The 16,143-nt window shown below is 47.4% G+C and overlaps 1 protein-coding gene across 2 annotated transcripts in view; it reads left to right on the top strand.

The window, feature by feature from the left end:
• Nucleotides 1-16,143, top strand: part of LOC138488656 (potassium voltage-gated channel subfamily H member 8-like) — a 1,777,142-nt gene that overhangs the window by 536,903 nt on the left and 1,224,096 nt on the right. The gene's annotated exons all lie outside the window — the stretch shown is intronic.

The following is a 16,143-nucleotide window of genomic DNA, read 5'->3' as shown; positions in this document are numbered from 1 at the left end:
TCTTAAGAAACCCTCTGCCGACGCCTCCTGTCCGGCTTTCTATCTTCCCATCTCCATCACTCCTTTCCTGGGGATACTCCTGGAAAAGCTGGCCATCTCCCAGCTTAATCTTCACTTGGATTCTGTTGGTTGTCTCCATGACCATCAGTCTGGCTTCAGAGCTGCCAGAAGCAGGGAAACTGCTCTCCTGAACATCCGTGAAGACCTGCTCACCAACCTTGATTCCAACACACCCTGTGTCCTCATATTACTTGATCTCTCTTCTGCCTTCGACACGGTCAACCATGCCATCCTGCTCAAGCATCTCTGTGATAACCTTGGTATCACCGATCAGGCCCTGGCCTGGCTGACCTCCTTCGACCCTCCCATGTCCAACTCAGGTCCTTCCTCTCCTTCATTTCTCTCTCTACCTGTGGTGTTCCCCATGGGTCTAACCTCTCTCCCTGGCTGTTCAACCAATACCTGGCACTTCTTGCCCGCCGCATAGCCACTCTCTGCCCCACCTTTCAGTGCTATGCGGATGACACTCAGCTCATTTTCAGGCTCCCCTCAGCCACCTCTTCTCCTTCTCTCATCTCTGACTGTGTCCGCCATCCAGGAGTGGTGTGCCGCCAATGATCTCTGCCTCAACACCAGCAAGACCGAGATTCTCCACAACAGCACTCCTACTCCCTCCTTCCCTGTCTCTCTCTGGCCGGCCGCTGTTGGCCCTCTTGCTGCTCCCACCTGTGAGGCCAAAAACCTCGGGGTCATCTTCGGCTCCACACTTTCCTTCTCTCCTCACATCTCTGATGTCTCTAAAATGTCACACTACCAGCTGCACCTCCTCAGAGGTATTCTTCCTTTCCTCTCCTTCCCCCAGAAGCTCACTGTCTCCAGAGCTCTGCTTCTCTCTAGGCTGGACTACTGCAACAGCCTCTTTCTAAATCTGCCTGCCTCTTCTCTCCGCCCTCTGTAACTCATCCAAAACAGGACTGCGAGACTTGTCCTTGGCCACAAGCCCAGGAACCGCATCTCTCCAGGACTGAAATCTCTGCACTGGCTCCCAGTGGCGGTGAGGATTAAGTTCAAAGCCCTCTGCGTTGAACACAATGCCTTCTGGGGCCTGGGACTGCAATATCTTCAACTCTCTCTCCCTAAATATCTTCCTTCTCGAGCACTTCGCTCATCTGCCTCCAACTCCCTCAGGGTTAGTCGCTTCTCCAAGCAGCGAGTTGGTGGTAGATCTCTTTCCTCTGCTGGGGCCTCCGTCTGGAACAGCCTCCCTTCCTCTTTGAAACTTGAGGAGAACCATCTCTGGTTCCGGAAGCACCTCAAGACCTTCCTCTTTGCTTCTGCTTTCTCTCCCCCTCTCCCTTGCTGATCTCCTGGCCGAATCTGAAACTGCACTGGTTTACCTGGCTACCCTCTTATCTCGTGGCCCAGGTCCCCCCCCCTGCCAGTTGCACACCTGCACTGCCCCCCTTGCAACTCTTGCACTCAGGGACTGTGTCTCTATCCCTATAGCCCCTACTAGCACTTGACACCTGATGTCTGCACTTACTCTTGCACTTGCCACCAGCTGGCTGCACTTCTTATCCTATTTATTCTATTTATTATCCTCGTTAATTCACTGTTCATCCCATGTTCTTCACTGCCCCCCTTGCACTTTTCCCCTTCCCCCCTCCACCACACTTGCGCGATCTCAATGTCACCTGGCCTAGTAGGATCGCTGTCTCTGTCTTCCCTCTGTTTCCCCTCCCTTGCCTCGTCGCGCCTTGAAACACTTGTGTATAGGCGCGTTATAAATGCCATATCATATCATTTAGTGTCAATAACAAAGGAGCTGTTTACTTGTTTATCGTCCTGTCTCTGTGGCGCATGTAGTTTTATTTTTTTATGTATTCGTATTTTTAAAGCGCGCAATCAGCATGTGGGCATTGTGGCGCTGTTACATAGTTAATGCACATAGCTGGTACCTAGAAAGGTGGGGGTACGAACCCAACCTCAGATGACGAAAATTGAATAATGTTTATTTGAAAACTGTGACTGTCTTTTTTTAAATTAAACAAAGTCTCTGAGCAGGGGAACAAAGGGCCTAAAAACGGTACGCCTAGTCATCCTACCATCAGGGCTTCGCCTCTGTGGTACCTTTTTTCCGCTGACAAAGAAGGACTAATCACGAAACTCCCAGCCAGCAGGGAGCCGAAAATCCAAGAGTCGTTGCCATGCTCTCTGCAGGCTGGCTGTCTCGTGATAATCGACAACCTTTAACCCCCATTGTCTCCATCATAATGTATGTACCCGAGGGTGACCCAGACTTCTGTTCCCGTCATGATGAAATGGGCCCTCAGAGCCTCCTCAGCCGGTCCTGGCCGTCTCCAGGGTCGGACTGGGCCATACAATTATCTCAGGCAGCAATGAAAAAGTGGCCCCACAGTTACAAATGGCAATTCATTCCTTTTGTGACACTGCTTGAATAGTAATCAAGGAGGAGTTTTTTGATAAAATGTGATGCAAATTGGTGCATTTTAAAGAATATTTATTCAGCAACACTGGTTAAAACTACTAGCTGCATAGTGAAGTAACTCATCAAACTGTCCCAAATTGACCAAAAAACGGCACACTTTGACAGAGAAAAACGGGCCCACGCCAGCATTTTGTTTTTTTTGGTTCCGCCCTGGGCCTATTGCCCTATAGGCCAGACCGAGCCTGGCCGTCTCTCCTTGTTATATTTTCCTGCTCCGCCTCAGCCCACCAGCACCCGTCCCTTTTCCTATCCCCCTAAATCCCTCAATTATAAATCATCATCCTTTAATCTTCCGCCAATTCGCAGTTTAGTAACACACAATGGGCCTCATTACGACTCAGGCGGTAAGGGGTTTACGGCGGCGTAAACAGCGCCGACCCTTACCGCCTGAGTACGAGGTCCCTTAGCGCCATGGCGGATTTAACACCTGCTTTTAGCAGGTGTTAAAATCCATGGCGCTAAGGGACCATGGAGTTAATTACGCCACCGTAATTTACGGTGGCGTAATTAACGCCTTCCCCACTCCCATTATGCCCTATGGGGCAAAAATGGGAATGGGGAAGGGTAAATGGGGATTGGGGACTTACCGCCCCCGCCAACCTCGGAATGGGGCGGTAAGTCCGCCAACCACCATGGCGTAAACATAGTTTACGCCATGGTGGTAAAGTCACGGCCCAGGCGGTAACTTACCGCCTGGGTCGTAATGAGGCCCATTGTGCATCCAGAAGATTTCACGTCAATAAGATGACGAACCCGTGTTTTGGAAATGGCCCCCTTTTTCAACCAAGGGTCAAAATTGGCTGAACACTGAAAAAGAATAAAGTATTACTTTAACCATGTAGCTGAACCCGTGCCGTGTTTCTGGCCTGTGTGCACGTGTGCCCGCCAGCACTGATAGTGGTACAGTGTTTACAGCATGCAGTTCTGGCTGCAGTAGGCACAGGTGACTGCTAACTACCTGGGCATCTCTGCCTGATGAGCAATGTTGCCGTGCAAGCGTCTCTTGCATGCATCACACATGCCAAGCCTTCACACATCATCATGCCGCATATACAGTGGAGTAACTTTGCTGAACATTGTTGGGGGGGGGGCATGACATCTGAAGAAAAGGTGCCCCAGCAAAATGAATGGGGACAGAATGGTGTTCCATGTGTGTTATGGGGGGACAAACACCCTTGTCCCCCCCCTAAAATGACGCCCATGCGCATATACTAAGCTTTAAGTAGGCCACGGGCTCCAGCCCGCTCACCCCCTACACCCAATGACAATGCGATGACCCACTAGACACCCGCCCCACCCTTACACGCATCCATGCAATCAAAGGTGGCATGCTCTACAATACGACCCAGTAAAATGATATAAAATATCCATGCCATGCTACGGTGCACCGAAGCCCATTCTTGTGCAACAATGCGCTTTCAGACAACACACAGAGCTACACGGCAGATCTGTGTGATCACTGAGCATCCCAAAATTGTCAAATTTTTTGTGTAGTTTTACCCCATTTCACTGCATATACATGTGAGGGAGACCCTCTGCAGCCACCCCCCCGACCCCCACGTTTATTATTAACTTAACCCATCCCCCCACATATATATGCAGTGAAATGGGGCTTTAAAAATGGAACATTTTGGGATGCAAGGGGTGCAAGGGATTCGTCCTATACCCTCCACTACCACAACCGTGGTAGTTTAGCACTTTAAAAAATGCCCTGGCAAATAGCATACCTACAAGTAGTGCAGTGTTTAATCACAGTGATTTGATGCAAAAATATACATATCTGTATGTGGTAATGACGTGTGTGTGTGGGTGTGTAAACATGCAGTGAAAAACCTCAGTTAAGACAGAGTCAAGATCATCCAAATCATTGCAACAAAACACATGCAATTCGGCAGATGTGGTTGATGATGACAGATTACGATGCCATGTTTTATCTCTGCTGTGGTCGCATGTATGTGCTCCTGGAATGAGCAATGGGGTGAGGGATTAGCTCCAAGTTAAGATTGTCATCACCTCCCACACCTACCAAATTTTCTTATGATGAACTGGATCACCTTAACTATGTCTTAATTCAAGTTTTCTCCCAGAATTTCTAGGGTTTTGTTGTGCTATTCCTTATCCAACGCCCGCTGGTCATGACCACTGTCTACTCTGGAATAATTATGATAAAAGACAAAGGTGCACCAGCCATGGTCACAGGCCAGGGCCCCTCTCTCCTTGATCCCACTGCCCATGGCCTTCAGCAATGGCAAAGACCATTCACATTGCCACAGATTAGACTAAAAACCCATGGTCCAGGAATATAATTAAGCAATATGCCCTGAGCCGCGGGGGCATTACCGAGTCAGGTAATGTCGTGGGGCCCATAGTTATAGGCCAGAGCGAAGCGAGAAGAAGGTAAGTGGTGTTGGAATGGTGGAAGGGAGGGAGGGGAAAAAAAAAACGTTCCTTTGGTCACCAGCGGGGGACGATGGAAGCCTCCAGCCGTGTGGAGGTTCGGAGTGGGGATGGTCCCGCTCCGAGTCTCCACACGGCTGGAGGCTACCATCGTCCCCCACCGGGAACAAAGCAGGCTGAAGGTAAGTGGGGTTGGGAGGGTGGACAAAAAAACAAACAAAAAAATACATTCCTAAATCGCCCGGCAGGGGACGAAGGTGGCCTCCAGCCGTGTAGAGGCTCAGAGCGGGGATGGCCCTGCTTCGAGCCTCCTCATTGGCTGAGGGGCTGCCACGCCCCCACCAGGGACAAAGGCGTGGAATCCAAGGGATTCCCGGACGTGTAATGCCCCGGCGAGGGCCAAGCAGAATGGTTCTTACATTCTGATTCTCCCTCGCTGGGTACTAATTCCTTTATAGGAATGATCTGTTGGCAGTACCAGGCATTATGGGCCCGTTTTACATGGTTGACAAGTCCATAACAACTGGTATAGCCTAAGGGGTCTATAAAGCTAATGTAACCTGTGTCACTCTTGATACTATATAGTGTGCGTATAGAAGTATACAGACGTTTTGCCTACATACATTTAGCCGGGAAGACAAAGGGAATTGGCTGTTGTTACATTCCACATCTCCGTTACCCTTGGAATATATAATTCTGGCTATATGAACCAATTTGAAGGCTATATCCGCTAGTATGGTCCACACATTGCTTTCTCAACATTAAACGAGTACTAATAATACTTCAAGAACATGCACAACTAACGGTCAAATTCATGACAATGAGCTTAAGGCCTTTGGAACGTGCATATGGTAATGGATGGGATTAAACCAGAATAATTCTGAGTCCAAGTAACTGGACAAACTCAAGAAGATGGCAAGTTACTGTTTTATTAACTATTATTAAAAACAGGGAGTTTACAACGAACATCAACGGACATACGCTTCGTCTCTCAATGATCTCCACAAAAAATTTGATTCTTATACTCAATTATGCATCAGAGTGACGTCATACTATGTGGCAATAGTGAGAAACCTATCAGGGGTCGGGATTGGTTCAGGGAAACATCTAGATATACACTTATATAGGATCTAGGATTGTTATTGGCTGTCCAATATCAGGTGAACAACTCATGCCTACCTCTTAAAACATGTAATTTCAGAAACATCAGATACACAGTTTGTCATTGGTCTTACAAGCTATAAGGTCCTTCGTTATACAGACTAATACAATTGGTTGAACATTGTTTATCAGCACATAAGCCCAGACCCAGGGGCAGGGAGATAGGACCTATCTCCCTGCACCTAGCTCACCACCCAATTAGCCTAGCATCTCTCAGCGCCCATGCCTTCTGCCACGAAATTGTCTTTGTACTTGGCCTTGCAGATTGTTCTTGTCATGTGAATGCATGGGAGTGAGAGCACTCGCTATCGTGTCTGGAACTCCAAGTTCAAGCTCTATTTCCATCCTTGGTTCACGTGACAGGAGACCACGATCTGGTCCATTTTGCAGTTTTTAAATACTCTAAATGAATTAAAACTTGGCATCCCTTGTGTTCTTTCTTTCACCTTGACGTGAGAAGATTCATCCTCCACACACTTGTTCTTCTTTAGAGTAGATAGCTGACCTCGATTTCTAGAATCTTGACTTCATGCCAGGCAGCCTCGCCATCCAGCTCCACGAGCCTGTTATTCTGCTGCGACACAGCTTTCCATTCTCCCTTCATGGTTTCTGGCTTATTTATTTCATGATACCAATGTCCAGTTTCTAAAAAATCGCGGCTTCGCCTACATTCTATTCACTACTCATATCTAGCCTATATGATTACTTGATCTACCTTGCATTTCAGCGTCTATACATTTATTGAACTTCTTTTACACCTGAGAGCTCACTCAAACCTTTACTTCGTCATTTGTCCTTTAGGATCCATACATTGGGCCTCATCACGACTTGGGCGGTAACGGTAACGCTATTAGCATGGGCGGTGTTAGCCCTACCGCCAAACTCCCCGGCGCTAATAGCGCCGGATCACGAGTTCGGCGGTAATGTAAGTCCCCATTCCCCACTGAGCCCATTCGGGAATGCCCCATTCCCCATTGGGCTCAATGGGGAATCTTCACGCTAATACAGAGCTGGGGGGAAATCCGCCGAAGCCCTGATTCGGCAGACCCTTAAATCCGGCGGTAATAGCGCTACCGCCGGATTTAAGGGTTACCGCCAAAGTCGTGATGAGGCCCATTGTCTTCAATCAGTATCTCGGAACTCATGCAAACTTTCTTTTGATGTCATTAGTTAATTTTCTTTGCTCTTTCTCATATTCCTTCAGGGAGTTCCTCCTGTAGGTTGTCATCACTTCAAGGGTACATTTGATAGAGTTGTCTCAATGGATATCTCCTTCCAAATACTTGCTGCTGTATTGGCACGATAGCTGGTGTCAGGCAAGGCATGGTCTCATGTCTCCAATACAAAGGAGGTGGGGGGGCGGGATCATCTAGGGATTCAGCACTTCCTTTCCATGGTGGAGGGAAATTATTGATGTGTGTAACAACATCAGGACTTTTCTGGCCATAGGCTGCCACAATCCTGTTTGGTCCATGTGTGCTCCCACATGCCAAACGATGAGATGGAATTCCGAATAGACAATCATGAGCACATGGTGGTACTGAAGTGGAAGATCTGAATGTGACCCTCGTGACCTCCACCCGACTTGCAGCCTGAAGCAGAGGAGTGAGAGATGTATATCACTCCTGGGCCCTTCATCGCCATCAGCGATGTCTCGCAGACGTGAGACACGCTAATCGCTCAGACAGCCATTCAAACCGTGCCTGACTGACAGCATGGAAGAAATACACTGACGTCATGACATAGATGCGTTAGATATGAAGCATATAGGCATCCATGCACAAAGCTACACAAACACTTTAGTTTATTGCTACTAGATACAAACCAAATGCTTATGACTCATGTATATCCTTTGCTAAGCAGAAACAGCAAGATGCCAAGAATACATGCGGCTAACATGGACTGCCACAAGAACAAAGATGGAGGCCATATGTGCATTGAAGTGAGCAGGGAAGGCAAGATGAGCTTCGAATACATATAGAAGCTGACAGCCTGATTCAGCTAAAGGCAGACACAGCTTCCAGCGCAGGCACAGTGCACATCCTTGCCAAGGACAAGCAAGGATGTAAGATTTCCAGTTTACCAAGGCGACAAGGCACCTGCAAGGAATATTGACTACAATCCTCATAATTACAGGCAGGAGAGCTCCATTTCATGGTTCACACACACACGTGACTTGGAAGAACAGGACAATGCCCATTCACTCGAGGCAGATGGAGGGAAGCTGTTCCCATCGATCCAAAGGTGGAAAGATACAAGCATTACAAAGGTTCAAAGCTGAATGTTCTGTCTCATGGCCTAGGCGATCAGAGATAACAACCTATTGGGAACACATAGCACCTTCATGCTCATTCCCATTGCCGTGAATAGTTTCACTCAGCCTGGTAGCTGTCCAAGGTCCCAAGGCTGAGAAGACCTGTCCTGCCCAATCCCTAGCTACCTTTCACATTAGGGTACACTAAGTTGCACGCGCCAATTACTCACAGGCTAGACTGCAACTTGTATTTGTTACACATAATCCTAGGCGCAGCCACCAGATGTGGCAATCCAATAAACAGACTAACCCCTATGGATTACATATATAGTTTTCCTCAACTAACCAATCCCCATCCCTGATAGGTTTTTTGGGATGTAACTTGTTTTTATGACGTCACTAGCCTTTAAAACTGTGTAACCAATGCATAGAGGATGAAAGCTCTGGAAACGACATGCTGTTCTAGTGTGATCCCTGTCATTTTCATGTGTAGAAAAGACAGCAAACTTTGCCCTATGGTTGAGTCTTCCGTTCTTGCGTTGGGGATTTTGTCGGGGCCCAAGTACCCTCTTGCTGGTAATCAGGGTGACTGCTAAGAGTGTCCCGCCGCTCCTTTGCAGTACCTTGTTTCTGCCTGCAGTGTTGGCTGTTGCACAGTAAAAATAAAGGTTGATCTCTAGGCAATTTGTTATATTAATAACATGCTAACATGATTTAGAAGGCTTACTGATCGATCTGGTATAAATATGTTATGGACTACACTCCACCTCTCTGAGGTATACTTATATTCAGGGATATGACATCCATAGCAACCAAAGGATAGCCTTACTGCCAGGCATAACGCTAAATGGACCTAATTCACGGCGCAGAGTACTTTTGCAGTACAAAGTAACTTTGCACTGCAAAAATACACTTTGCTCAACACTGTGAATCAGGGTGTTTGTTGGCAGTGCAAAGTCACTTTGCACCGCGCGGAAGGGTCCACGAATCAGGATCAATGTCACTGCTTATCCGTGAGGGTTCAATTGTCTTTTGTTCTACTGTTATAGTGTAGGATTTGTTCATACTTTGGTTACATTGTAATTGCCTTACATCAACTTTTACTAGGGCAAAACTCTTACCTGTGTGTGTATGTGAGTGATTTATAAAGTCTGACCCTAGTTGGAAAGCAATGGGCCACCGTCCATGACGGACGCTTTACGTGTCCAATAGGTTGCTATGATAACACATCATTATCGTTTGGCCTTGGACGTCTGCTTGCATTCACAGTAATTTGGTAATATGGGCCTATACACACTGATATTAACGATACATATGGTGATCCATACTTGTATGGAATGTATATCACATTATAGCTACATTGTAACCAAATTTCCGTAGTGTGCTTACTAACAGTGCTCTGTGATGCCACTCCTGGGTGGGGTCAAATGACACTTCCTGTAATGTCATCAGAGTTCAAGGTCATGTGATGTCACTTCCGCTACCCCTGGCATTTTGACAAAATAATGTCCCCGACATTGCCTGCCGATGGACGGTGTTATTGAGGGCCCATTCAGGACAAATTGTGTAGTGGGCACTTCTATTAGATTTTGCGATGTGGGAGATTTTACTCAAGTGTGAATTGCACATGTAATCGAATGGGCCCATGCACTTCTGTTAAAATAAGTTAGTGCCTGCAAAAGCAACCAGCAGATGTAGGGACCACACCGCGCCTTTAGAAAAAACACTGTTTATTCTTCGACCTTTCTTTCCTGTCAAGAGGAGATGTCTAGCTATTTTACTATGGGGGCTCTTTTACTATGGGGGCCTTTCAGTACTGGTTTTTGTTTAAAAATTGTGTAGCCCTGACTCTGATTTTAGGCTACTAAGGGCCTCATTACACGGATGGCGGTAAGGGTTTACCAGTACCGGTATTTTACCGGTACGGTAAATCCTTACCGCCTTACTACGAGGTCACTTTGCGGGTTGGGGAATTTAATGCCTGCTTTTTGCAGGCATTAAAAATCCAACCCGCAAAGGGACCAGGGAGCTAATTACGGTACCGCAAAAATGGGAATGGGGAAGGGTAATGGGGGAAAGGTGAATTACCGCCCCGCCAACCTAGGAATAGGGCGGTAATTCCCCTTTCCACCAAGGCGGTGCTGGTATTTTACTGCCACCGCCATCCGTGTAATGAGGCCCTAAGAGTCCTATTTTGGAGACCCTTGGATATCCCAAGATAACTTCTCAGTAAACAGGAGTGGGAATATGTGTATGCTTCATAACAGCACTTTCCATGTTCTTATTGTACAGGGGGGGAAGGGGGGTACGGCAATGTGTTGCTAGGTCGCATAGAGTGGTTGGGGCTAGGGGCAGAGGCGAGTTTAGCAGAACCCGGAAGACCTTGGTCCCACAGTCAACAGCTCAGCCACATGTCCACATCCCCTATAGGGTGCTGAGGAGGGGCAGCTTCATTTCCCTGTACCCCCAGGAGGAGGGGCAGCTTCATTTCCCTGTACCCCCAGGAGATAGACTGCACACGTCTGCCCTCGGCCTATGACTGATAATTGCATTGCCTCATGGCACTTTCAAGCACATACAGGGCACAGTGTTAATGCTGTACACAAATCACCATTACAAAATATATACCTAAGCATGGCACGAGGTATGTCAAATGTATATTTTTTAATATCAAAACTTGGACAGTGGCATTTCCCCACATAACACTGCTCTTGATCGTTCTCACTGTCACTGGGCCTTGTAAAATCGTTGTTTTATCCTCCCTTGTGCCCCTCCCTTGCCTCGTCTCTCCCTCAAATATTTGTGTATGGGCACAATATAAATAAAATATCATATCATATCATCGACTTTGCTCCTCCGGCACTAATCGGTGGCACAATGCTGCCTTCTGAACCGGGTGTCTGACTGACAAACAAGGGGAATGAATCCATTGGCATAAAAGAGTTATCCCAATACCAAAGCTGTACGAAAAAAGTCCCCCGCTCCTAGGGGTACCAATGGTGTTCCCATGTTGACTACACCCAAAAGTAAACCCCTGTGGATCGAGAACTGGAGAGAACCTGCACTAGGTTTCGGGATTGAGTGGTGGTCCTGGCGGGCTCGGCCGGGTCCTGTTGGCTAAAACTGAATGCCACGAGGAGAGAGAACTGTGGGTGGAGGCAGTGAGGATGTGCACAACAACTCTTATCGGCTGCATCCCATGTGGGCATGCTCCACATCCTCCCAGGTGGTTAGGCACCTGGGTTCAAAGTTCCATTCTTAGCTGCTACTGACTCCCTAGAGCAAGGTAGTGGCTCAGACCCGATTTCTTCAGGTGAAAATTTCCCATAAGATTCGTCTGTTCCCGCCATGTAAGAAACATGCGATTGCAAGTATTTCTTCCATGATTATTAATCCTGACCTGCAGCTTACCCAGAAGGCAGCAGCTCGCCTTGTTTATGTACCAAAGTATTATGATCACATTTAGGGCCCGATTCATGGATTTTTTTGCCCGGTTCAAAGTGACTTTGTAGTGCTGAAAAGTGACTTTGTTCTGCCGACACAAACCCTGATTCGTGGAACTGTGCAAAGTATATTTTTGCAGTGCAACGTCAGTGCAAAAATGACTTTGTACTGCAAAAATCCACTTTTGACAGTTCCTTGCGTCAGGGTTTGTGTCAGCAGTGGAAAGTCACTTTGAACCGTGCAAATATTTCCATGAATCGGCCCCTTTTATTTTGCTATTTCAAAACTTAATTGACTACCAGTGAACCTGCAGATTCATTTCACATCTTTGTGCATTGCATGCAGCTCCACCTTTTGTCCGGGATAATGTTGCTCAATGAGTTGAACGGCACATCCAACGCCCCGGCAGCTAAAACATGTTGGTTGTTCCGTGGTTTAGATGGGAAGCAAGGGCAGGCCAAAGACCATCGCTGCAGGGTTCTTGGGAACCACCTAGTCTTAAGAGAGGATCTCATCTCAGGCTACTTCCACACCTGTGGATCTGGGATCTTGGGTATACAACCCCAAGAACGTCTGCATTCCAGAGGGTCTCATAAAAGATTCAATCACTCAATCCTGGCCATTGGTAGAACAGAATAGCTAAAGTGCACTGGACATATCTGGACATAGCTTGACATACATGGAAACAAGTATTTGTACTATTATTAATAATGCCAATGCACATATACTGGCACGTATGCAGCGTTTACTGCTCAAGACATGCAACTTCAAAGCTCTGTAACTAAAGGACATGTCACAATCCCAGCACAACGGTACTCATTTCATCTTTGGAAAGATTCAAGGAAGGATTGGGTCCTTGGGTATTGATGATCTACAGGTTGCACTCAGATGTCAGCAGCAGGTGGGGATTGGTTACCTGCAGGTTGCACACGAACCTCATCAGCAGGTGGGGATTGGTGACCTGCAGGCTGCACACATCTCTCAGCAGCAAGTGGGAATTGGTGACCTGCAGGCTGCACACAGATCTCAGCAGCAAGTGGGAATTGGTGACCTGCAGGCTGCACACAGATCTCAGCAGCAAGTGGGAATTGGTGACCTGCAGGCTGCACATAGATCTCAGCAGCAAGTGGGGATTGTTGACCTGCAGGCTGCACACGGATCTCAGCAGCAAGTGGGAATTGGTGACCTGCAGGCTGCACACAGATCTCAGCAGAAAGTGGGAATTGGTGACCTGCAGGCTGCACATAGATCTCAGCAGCAAGTGGGGATTGTTGACCTGCAGGATGCACACAGACCACAGCAGCAAGTGGGGATTGGTGACCTGTAGGGTGCACACAGATCTCAGCAGCAAGTGGGGATTGTTGACCTGCAGGATGCACACAGACCACAGCAGCAAGTAGGGATTGGTGACCTGCAGGGTGCACACAGATCTCAGCAGCAAGTGGGGATTGTTGACCTGCAGGATGCACGCAGACCACAGCAGCAAGTGGGGATTGTTGATCTGCAGGATGCACACAGACCACAGCAGCAAGTGGGGATTGGTGACTTGCAAGTTTCACACAGACCACAGCAGCAAGTGGGGATTGGTGACTTGCAAGTTTCACACAGACCACATCAGCAGGAGGTACAAAGCCCACCACTGCATCCTTCTCTCCACCATCATCAGCTGCCTCTCTCTGAGTCCTGGCCTCCAGCTGCTGCTAATGGATTTATCAGTAATTGCAGCTCTGAATGCTCGAAGTATTCTACAGCATATTTCCTCCAATCTGATCAGCTGTTATTATTAAAAATGTGTTCCAAAAGATCGAAAGCGTGCTTGTTTAGCCACCAAATTAAATTGGGCTGCGGAGGGATAAATGGATGTGAGCGTGTGTTTAGGCTCTGCTTTCTGTCAGGCCGCCGGTGGGGGTCCCCGAGCAGCGGAGGCAGCTCCTTCGGAAGCATATTATGAAAGGGCTGCTCCGAGTGAGGGCCCTGGGGCGCAGCACCCACCAGGCCAGAGCGCAGCTATCTGGTGTGTGAGTCTGTGCATGGTAAACAACACCAGTGGAGCTCCCGAGACTAAACTATGAAGGCCTGATTCATGGAAAGGTGTGTAGAACTTCTGCAAGGGCCGCGCGCCGAGAAGTAAACTGCGCCAGCCTGCCCACAACATAAGAAATGCGTGTCCCAAGTATTCATGGAATTTACTGTGCAAAGTAACCGTAACCGCAAATCACGGCCAGAATGCCCCTGACATGCCCAAAAGCAAAGCAAAAACAGCCAGAACAGCTACCTTTGTGTGCTCCCGAAGGCGCAAATTCATGCACCCTTCAAACAGTGCATGGGGTGCCCCGCAAGCAGGCCTGCATCTCGGGAACCCTGCGCAGGGTCTCCCGTAACAATTGCCGGCACCCCGACAATCTGCATATGAAAAATCATAACTCAGTCTAAACTCCACGTAAGTCCAAAGGAAGTCCCACGCAGTCGGTTACCTGAAGCAATGCATGTGGATGTGCGTGCAAGTCGCCTATTACCCATGCAAATAATGTAATGAATCGGGCCCTGGGTGTGTAAGAGCTACCCAAAATCGGGGCAGCTCCATGTCTGAAGTGTGAGTGTGTGAGATTTGCCCAATATGTGGGACACCTCCATGTCTAAACTGTGAGTCTATGAGATTTGCCCAACACTGCAGACAGCTCTATGAATACAGTGTGAGTGTGTAAGAGTACCCAAGAGAAAGACAGCTTTATGTCCGGAGTGTGGAAGAAATGCCCAAATCGAAGTGTGAGTTTATAGTAGCTGCCCCCTGTGGGGGACAGCACCATGTCTAAAGTGTGAGTGTATACGAAATGCCCAAAATGAAGTGTGAGTGTGCAAGATCTGCCCAAGACGGGGGTGCATCTCCTTGTCTAAAGTGTGAGTGTGCAAGATCTGCCCAAAATGAAGTGTCAGTGTATAAGATCTGCCCAACACGAGAGACAGCTCCCTGTCTGAGGTGTTAGAGTGTAAGATTTGGCCAAAATTAAGTGTGAATGTGTAAGATAAGAAATGCCCAAAATGAAGTCTCAGTGTGTAAGATCTGCCCAACACAGGGGGGCAGCTCCCTGTCTAAGGTGCAGATGTGTAAGAAAGGCCCACAGTTAAGTGTGAAGATCTGTGCAACACAGAGAACGGGTCATTGTCTAAAGTGTGAGTGTAGAAAAATGCCAAAATGAAGTGTACGTGCGTACAGTCTGCCCAACATGGGGGACATCGCCATGTCTAAAGTGTTGTGAGTTTATAAGATCCCCAACACAGGGGGGCATCTTCATGTCTAAAGTGTGAGTGTGGTCAATCGCTGAAGGACATTACTCAACAGTAAGCGTGGTCAGAACACATTAAAACATTTTTTTTTAAAAATCAAATGAATCATTGCAGTGTCAAAAACACACATGACCTTCATGGACTGGAAGAACTGTGGTACACAAAAAACCACCACTCCAAATGGCAAAACTAAGATCCTTCTACAATAACATACAGGGCATATTACACATATATTAGCGTGATGTAAGTAGCAGTGTGAACGGCAATGCATTGTAAGTGTCAACACATTTAGTGTTTCTGGCTAGGTAGGGGGAACTGTGTCTTCCATCAGTTCATTAGATAGTATGACCCTTCAAGCCGTCATCAGGACACACGGTATTACCCAAATTGTTCGTTTACAATTGTTCGAATGAACAATTGACCGAATTTAAAGGGTCACAATTGACCTTTTCACAATTGACCGTATATATATATATAGGGGTTTTGGGGGGTTTGGCGTTGGGTGGGGGGTTGTGGGGGGTTTCCCCCCACATATATGTTACAATTGACCTTCACAATTCGGTCAATTGTGAAAAGGTCAATTGTAATTCGAACAGTTGTAAAACGAACAATTCGTATACAACCGAACACACTGCCTCAAGGTGATGTGTTGGAATGTATGGATTGGCCATTGTGGAGATCAGCTCCGGACAAATGCTATCATCTCTTCTGCGTATCTTGGGCTACTCGTTGATCAACACGTAGGGGAAACCTCTGTGTATTGTGTGGATAATTGCTTTTTAGGGAGGGATCTCTCTTTCAGTACTCATTTTTCAATGGGTTAAGCGTTGTTTTCTAAACCATTGGCAAACAACGAGGAACCTTCTTCTAATGTTGGTGTCTCACATGAGTAACCTGTGCAAGCAGTGGCGGTGTGTTCCTCCGGCTCGCCTAATCATGGATTTTGAAAGCAATTATCCACACAATTCATTAGCACTGCGCTAAATGGGCCTAATTCATGGTGCAAAGAGTACTTGTGCAGTGCAAAGTGAAAAATATTGTTTGCAACGCTGTGTGAATCGGGGTGTTTCTTAGCCCTGCGCTAAACATTTCA

This window comes from Ambystoma mexicanum, chromosome 9 (genome assembly GCF_040938575.1).
Source record: "Ambystoma mexicanum isolate Mex_15411 chromosome 9, UKY_AmexF1_1, whole genome shotgun sequence".
In the NCBI taxonomy this organism is placed as follows: Eukaryota; Metazoa; Chordata; class Amphibia; order Caudata; family Ambystomatidae; genus Ambystoma; species Ambystoma mexicanum.
This window is presented reverse-complemented; position numbering and strand designations above follow the sequence as displayed.